The following is a 9,390-nucleotide window of genomic DNA, read 5'->3' on the forward strand; positions in this document are numbered from 1 at the left end:
GACCTTTCTAGCCACAATAAAGTCACTTACCAGGGGGACATAGAAAAGGAATTTGAAATATATTCGGGACAAAAATAAAATAAGTAGACACATAAGGGGGCACATAAGAAAGTGTATGCCCCGAATCATGTATGCAATACACGTCACAACAGAAGAGTTGTAACATACCAGTGATAGTATTAGGAGAAGCTTTAGATTCCTAATAGGTGGTAAAAGTATATAGACGATTTTGACCAATGCTGATACAAGAAATAGCACCTTTTAGTGCTGGAGATGAAGATATAGCAATCATAACCTTATTAGATCCAATAGCAACATCGCCTATAGGATAATTCCTCTGAATATGGTTAGGCTATCCACAAATTAAGCACCTATTTCTCCCCTTATCCCAAAACCATTGTGAAACTATCAACAAAATCTTGCAAGGAGGATATAATAGATTTGATTGGGCCCCACTGGCCTGAGATTGTACACCTTGTACCTTAAACCCACCATTGCTCTGAAAATAACGATCACCAAAAATCTTAGGATACAGAGAACTAGCCATAGAATAAGAACTAGATTTTCCCACTTCTTGTTACACCACTACCTACAATCCCTACCATTATTCTGCTGCCCTTCACCCTTATAATACCTTAATTTCTTACTCTGTATTTCCCCTATTTTGGCTTATTTTTTTTGGTCCTCAACCTGCTGCATATATACAACATGCCTAGAGATATCCATGTCATTATTTAGCAAGGCAGCCTTACACTGAAACTCCAAGTCCCAAGACAAGCCCAAAACAAACTTCCTCATCTTATCCCTCATAGACGACACCAACCCTGGGGCATAGCGAGACAAATAATGGAATTTTAAGGCATACTCCTTCATATTCATTCTACCTTTTTTCAAATGCACAAACTCTTTAATCTTCACTTTTCTTAGATTTTGAGGAAAGAAGCAATCAACAAAAATACCAAAGAAGTCATCCCACATAGATAGATCAATAGCATATTCTATCAACTGTTCCCAATCCTCATACCACTTCTATGCCACATCCTTCAACTGAAATATTGAGAACTCTATACCGTAAGAGTTAAAAGCATGCATCACTCAGAAAATCTTTTCCATCTCATCTTTGAACCCTTGAGCATCCTTCTTAACTTTGGAACCAGTGAAATTCGGAGGACTCAACCTCATGAACTGACCAATACTTGTGGGCACAGTCACAACTGGAGGCCACCAACTGAGTAAGCAATGCATTAACTAGCAAAACTCAGTATTAGATACACACCCCTGAGGCATTGCGGTAGAAGTACCATCAGCTGGAGGATCCTAGAGAAGACCAGTAGGGACTAGTGGAACTCTTTGGGGGCAATTAAAAACATAGACACTAGACTACATCTCCACTCTATAAGTAGGAGAGCTCTACCAACATTGTCCTCAGGTGGGACAGAGGAGTCTCCATGAACATCCAACCTTTGGGGAGGCATGATCTGAACTACGAAAAAATGGAATTGGAGAATTCAACATTCTAGACTCTACAACCCAAAAGTAGAATATAAGAAAGGTAAATATTCGTAAATGCCTTGTAACCTCTCCCTTATAAGTGTGGCGCACTACACACCAATCAAAATAACTCTAAGCGACATAGATTTGTGGATACCCAATTGGCCATAAATCCAGGGCTTTGATACCAACTTGTCATGACCCAAACCTGGACCTGGCCATGACAAGTATCTCAAGTCTCGAGGATCGAAGACCACCCTCTTAACCTATTCAAACAAAACACAATATATCTAGGAGCATATAAACTCCAAATATATAACAAGATAAGTTGAGTTCCAAATATACAACAAGTAGGCAACTCAAAAAATAAAATCTTAGAATTTTAGCAACATCCTAATCCATGGTAATCCACAAAGCCTCTAAGAAGAGCAAAACTATTCTGACTCAGGACATGCCCCCAACGATAGCCAAATAGTACAATAGAAATAGTCTAAGATAAACATGAAATAAGACTTTGAAATGATAGCCTTCTAGAGAATGGAAGCTCACTACTTCAAAGTTGATTGCTGATAACCCAAAAATCCTATCACTGCATAGAAAAAAAGTGTCTTTAATTCCTACATCACATGGGGATATATTGTACAAAGATAACTAGTGGGCAGAGCGCTAGCATATAACTAAAGATAAGGGTAAAAATAATGCCAATTCAAAATCCACTCCAGACTCAATATATATGTTCATATATATGCATACATACATATACATATAAGATGTTAGGATAAGGAACAAGGCTTAGCATGCTAGTAAAACATTAGCATAGATTATTTAGCCTAACCATCATAAAAAGGAACCCATGGGCTATATGGGTCCAGCTCCCCTACTGAAATGGCCCTAGTACGTGTTAGCCGCACGAACTAGAGGTATCAAAGAAGAACAGAGAATATCCTGAACCCACAACAATCCAGGATACAAATATAGGGGAATGCCATGGCCCCCTTTATTTATTAAATAGTATTGAGGGAAAGTCTCGACCATTTTTTAGTTTATCAAATCAACTCGGGATAATGCCTTGACCCCGACCTTCTAGTTTAATATCAAAACATGGCCAAAAAGGCTTTCAAAAACCCTTTAACATCTGTTTAACCTTTTATGCAATGCAATAATATAGTTGAGTAAGTTAAACCATGTGACAAATCATATTTGAAGCTAATTACACAAATGGGTGGAGGGAACACAATTTAAAAAATCAAACTCCAAACCAAAATTATCAAATTGGGGGAATGCCTCGACCCCCATTCCAATTCTCATACCCATGTACCTAATTAGTTCAAAAAACATTAATAAAGCATGAACAATGCATATAAAATAATGGAAATTCAATTCAAATAACATTTATTCCAAAACTCTCAACCATATCAAAAAAGGTATTTAAATCCATATGAACAATCATTTAAATACATGCTTTAAGCAAAACCCTTAGATGCTCCATTTACCAATTCCTTGGAAAACCCTAGTGTTCTTGACTTAGGGATTTAAGAGAAATAAGAGCATCTAATTGATTATTCAAGTGATGAAAATAATCCTCTTTGGGTGATTTATGGACGTGGGTTCTAAGTGAGAAAGAAGGAAAATGACAAGAATGCCCCTACTTAAAAGTTTAGAAAAAGTCGCCCAGTCATCAAGGGTCATCTTACGACTCATGACGTCTGGCTACAAGTCATTTCCAAAACTCATAGTCTGAGCAGTAGCTCGAGGACCCCTCGTTTTTAACCTATGAGTTACACACTATGAATCATAAGGTGTCACTATTGCATATAGGGTCCTAGTCGTGTTCAAGATAGAAACATCAAGCACCTTTATTGGTTTAGGTATGAGGAGCACTATACGACTCATTTAGAGTTTTGATGACTCATTGAGTCTAGTCGTACTGAAAACAGACAACTTGGGCAATCTCATTGGTAACCCTATAATTGGGGTCCTACGACCTGTATAAACACCTTATGAATCATAAGGTAAGTCGTACTCTGGGTAGTGAGTTCAAAAACTCAGGAATTTTCCAGGGCAAAAAATCTAGGGTGTTACACTTCTCCCGTTCCTCCCCAACGTCTTCCTTTCACTCGTTCTCTTCTCTTTAAAATTGACTCCGTAGTTAGAGTGGCTTGTGAAAGGGTTACTACTTGGGTTTGGTTTGACCTAGCAGTTACCATCCACAGACAAAAGAGTGAAGAAAATTAGGTACTAATTGGAATCAAGTTACAGCATGAGAGAAGCAAAAATGACAACTTTCATATAGTTTTATAGCCTCTCAAAGAAAAGTATAAACGTCTCTGTACCATTTTGTGAGACTCTACTAGATGTTTTTGGTACAGCAAGATCGAATAACCTAGGATCTAACACAAACTTTGTCACGTCCCAAATGGACATAAGTTGAACCCATCCCATTCTCTAGCTAGAGAACCAATAACCCTAGAAGCATTATCCAACACGTAAAGAAAATAAGAAAACTATCCCATTGTAGTTCAAAGATTATCTAGTTTAAAATAACTCAAAAGCATGGAACACAGTACAAAAATCAATAAATATCTATTGGATCTGAAAGTTGGTACAAAAACATACCAATGATGGTCAACAAGGCTATCAAACCCTAGATATAAGAAATGAATGTCCAAAAGGAAGGACTATGTCATTGAAGAAGGATTCCATGGTAGCCTGAAAATTCTTCTAACCCTTGAAATTTGAAATACGCTAGAGTTACAAGTGAGTTCTTGTAGGAACTATTGGAATATGTGTTGCACAAAACAAAAGTAAGATCAGGTATAGTAACAGCACACAAGAAATCAACAATGTACTGGGTGGGTCATTTGGCAAATCCAAGATGAGAATATGAACACTTAACCAAAATATAGTACCATAAGTTAATGCATACTAACCCTAGCTACACCTAGCACAATAATTAGCAATTAAAGTATATCAGAATCACTAGCAACAAGTCAAGACATCTACAATAAAGTAAAGTCTAGTCAAGACACATTAAACACCAAGCACAATGATATTTATATATATATATATACACACACACACATATATATATACATACATATATATACATAAATACATACATACATATATATATACATACATACATATATATACATACATATATCTACACTTAAGTAATGTCCAGTCAAGACACGTTAAACACCAAACATAGTGACATTTATATATATATATATATATATATATATATATATATATATGCATACATATATAAATATACATACATACATACATATATGTATGTATGTATGTATGTATTACCCAATACACTTATGAAATTATCAAACTCACCTATACCTTGTACATACAAGCTAAGTGTAACATACCTACACTCTAGTCTTGAACGACAGAGAACAAATTTCATGCATATACCCAAAATTCAGAAACAAGTGCTTGTCATCCTTCTTCCACTATTAATCCATGAGAATGTCCAAATACCAAAAATTCCATAAAATCAACATTAGACTATAACAACATTATACTAGCAATAAAATAAATCGACTCTTGTAATATCCAGAAGTTATACAAGAAATTCATTTGAAAAATGAACAACAAAACAACATTTAATAATGAGTAATATTAATAAGTAATTAACATGCACATATAGCACAAATTGAATTAAATTACAATACCATCACCTACCTCAATCTAAACTTGCACGACTCAACTAAGCTTGAGTCTTGTCCTTTCATGCAATTTCAACTTGATCTCGGTCTACAAATACATACAAACACATACTTAGTAAAAGTATTTACCACATTGGGGATTATAACTCATTCTCAACTCCTAAAGCAAAGTTCATGAACATTTCCTTCTCGTTCTAGGGCTTTTCTACCATAATTCACCTAAAACTATTAATATCATGGATAAATTAGATAATTAACTACATGAATGGGTAATTTAATAGACATTAATCAAAACCCAATGTTTTTATAGTTAAATTAATCCCTTTCACTATAAAAATAAACTAAAACTAGCCCTTAACTCTCCCCAAATTTCGTACACTAGCAAGTTTAAGGCTCGATTATCAATTTCTAGTTAATTGGAATGAAGTTCTTTACTTAATAAATAAAAATGATGGACAACTGAAGTTTTTTTCCCCAAGTCACCTCTCTTTTTCCTCAAGATGTGTTTAAGAGTAATAAATAATTTTAGGAGGTTCTTACAATAAAACAATGATTTATGTCACTATAGCGGCTATTGACTGCATTAGCTTGAGGCTATAGATGGACTTTCTCCATATTTGGGCATATCTCTATAGCTATATGGGCAAGGTGGAATGCTTGATTTCTCCTAAAATCTCTTTTCACAACACACCTTAAATCTAAGATATCCCAAACATACCCTTTATGCTAAGATCAATTCTGAAAGTTTTACTTACCCAAATTCAGTTCTATCAAATACAATGTCTTTTTTAATGTATTATTTAAATAAAAACCAATTCAAATTCTACCATACTCACCCAATTAAATTTTGGATTGTTCTAGACCATACCTCGCTCTAATTTTTTTTTGAAACTAGCCTTACCTGAAATTTTTAACTATAAATCCAAAAAATTTAGCATAAAATTCTAGACTAGAGACTTATATGTAAATCTAGAAATTGTGTTACAGTGGATATATAGTTGATCATGTGAGTGCATCTTTTGCTAATTTTATGTAGTGTTCTTATTTGATAAAAGTGAAAATTATTATTTCACTAAGATTTGTTATATCAAGAGATAGTTGTCTATATATTTATAGAAGACATTGCACTGGGTAACTAATTAGTGTATAATAAGGGATTGGTTGACTTATTATCTCTAGTTGATGTTTTCTTAAAATCAAGCATACCAGTTGCGGTAAAATTAATGAATTCATTAGACATATTTTATATGTAAAGATTACTTTCTTTATATCTAAATTTAAGTTGAGCCTTTTGTTGCATAGTTTCATGTCTTTTTAAGTATGTTGATCCAAATTATTTCTAGTAGAATAATTATGGTCTAATTATTATATTATTGATGCATAAAATAAATCATTAGGGTGCTAAGTGTTTTTGAGGCCATTGAAATAACAATTGTTTTGTAAGGCCATTAAGCTGATAAAATCTCAATTTTGAAATTGTTAGTGATTCCATTTGGGACGTGCATTATTTGAGTTGTACCCATTAAGTTTCATGATTCTCTTTGGGTAATAAAATGCCACAATGCAAATATGGGTCATGATGGTACTTATCATGGCTCAGTCTTGACAAATAAGTCACTCACCCAAAATGATAAAGGAAAACAGAAACAAAAACAACACAACCCAAGGCGAGACTTCTTTAATGAAGTCAAATCCATACAAGTATAATAATACCAAAGGTCTGAATGAAATATAATAAATCATCCAAAACCTGGAGTCAGAATATAAGAGCATTTAGGTACAGATTCAATAATTAAAAAAATACAAAATCTGTCTCTGATCAAAATAAAGACATAAGTAAAATAGAATGAGATTCGAAATCTGTCCTAAACATTAGAATGGTCCAATACCTCGAATAACACTAATCAATAGCATAATCTTAACCTCTGCGTATCATACTCATTTTAAGTTATGCATTGAAAGGGCTCAATAAGGGTGAATACAGTCCTTTTGTACTCAGTACGTATCATAAGCCAGCTGAGCAAATCAAAAAATAAGATAAGGAAAATAACACTATGAGCACATCATCTGCAAGTAGAAAATTCCAAATGGTAACTCACACCATCTTTACTAATAGTTTTAATACATAAATACAGTTCTAAAAAATAGCACATATATTTAAAAAAGAGATACAAAAACTAAACTCAAAGCAAGGCAACTAAAGAAATCATGAAAGATGTGCATTCAAATGCAATGCAATGTAATATGGATAGGATGAATGATAAAAGTCATCGTACGACTTTCTGTATACACCCACCGAGCTCGCAACACCCAGGTAAGACCTATAGGAGGGAGAAATTCGCAACCTATTTTCAATATCTTATATCTTAATCTAGACTTATCTCTCTACTTGTATTTACTAAGAGAGCTTTCATAAAGTGTCTTATTTTCTTTCAAAAATAGTATTTCTCAATGGTACCAGTATCTCATTAATATATATGTATGGAATGAGGATGTAATCTTCACAATCAACTCAATGTGATGATATACAAATTCATCCAACATGTATATATATAAGTGAGCTTAGAAATCAACTCATTATGTCCACAATTCATGATTATCAACTCCAACTAGGAACTTTTGAAATAAATATGCATGTAAGACTATCACGACCCGATTTACAGATCATGATGGCACCTACTAAATCCCGCTAGTAGGTAAGACAATAATATAACCCAGAGCTAACACAATGGGTTAATGTGATAAGAAATGCTAACATAGGCCAAGATCAATGAACTCAAGTTATGAATAAACAATGCTCTAACATAGATAAACAGACAACCTGAATAGCACTCCCATGATCCGATATAGTCAGTGCAAGAGCATTTAGTATCAATGATACAACCCAATGGTCTAAAATTAGCCAATATATCTGCCTCAATGCAAAAGGTTGAATAATAATAAAATAGAACAAAATGGGTGACACAAACTTCAAGAGCTCACCCTATCTCCAGAATGTCAACACTGCACGAACTTAAATCAATAGCGACAACTAGTACTTTGATGTGCACCAAGAAGGTACAAAAGTGTAGTATGAGTACCAAAATAACGGGTACTCAAGAGGCATCATAGTCTGACTGAGCTAAGTCATGATATAAAGTTAATATAATGCAAGATAATCCAAAATAAGTTAAGGTACAGAATCAAACCTGAATCTTCCCATCATCACTGTATATAATAAGAAATTAAATCAGAATAATATTATAACATAAGGCTTCAATGCAAGTCAGTACCATTGTTCATAAATAATAGATAATTTTGAACCATAATGCATCAAATAGCATAACGACAAGCAGAAATAAGTACAAAGTTAGCGACCATACGCCAACTGGTGCATAAAGTAAAAAAACTCATCATAGCATTGCATACTACTGGAGAATACACCCAAGATAAATAGTAAAGCATTTAACTAACAACAAATCAAAATATCATCATTATTCAACCATATTCCATATTTATCCTCCATCGAACATTTTACCGGACTTTCATTAATTACCAACATTGACCATATAGCAATAACCCATACTATTACCACATTGACCCCTTGTTATTGATACCCATCAGCCATTATTCTCTAGCTAAACAAAGATCATTAACTAATTCATTAGATTACTAACAATCACATAATTATAGTCATTTATTTCACCACATAGCCATTTAGATAACCAAAACTACTTAATAAACATTATTTATCACGAGTTGTACTCACTAAGTGAATCCTCATTTTACAACTAGTTTCCCGCTTATCAAATATCTTGATTAATCATTTGAACATTATCCACCACAAATCCTTAGTTAACATTAATCATTAACTACCCCACGTTTTATGTATTTAACACTAGTGAGCTATAACTTGCACCCTAAGGTCAACTTCACCCCACATTACTTACATAGATGTATATATATATAAGAGCATGTATATATTTTCCATACAAAGGGCTATCAAGACTCGAATCGATAGATGTCAACCTAGGCACATCAAATAATCATCTTCCGACCCTACCGGGTGTATCATCATCACCATAATATCCTCTGACCTTGTCGAGATCAACATCATCATCACAATATCCTATGGCCTTGTCGGGTATCATCATCATTACAATAATATCCTACGGCCTTGATGGGTATCAATATTATCACAATAATATTCTCTGCCCTTGTCGAGTATCACCATGTC

The sequence above is a fragment of the Capsicum annuum genome, chromosome 11, assembly GCF_002878395.1.
Source record: "Capsicum annuum cultivar UCD-10X-F1 chromosome 11, UCD10Xv1.1, whole genome shotgun sequence".
NCBI lineage: Eukaryota > Viridiplantae > Streptophyta > Magnoliopsida > Solanales > Solanaceae > Capsicum > Capsicum annuum.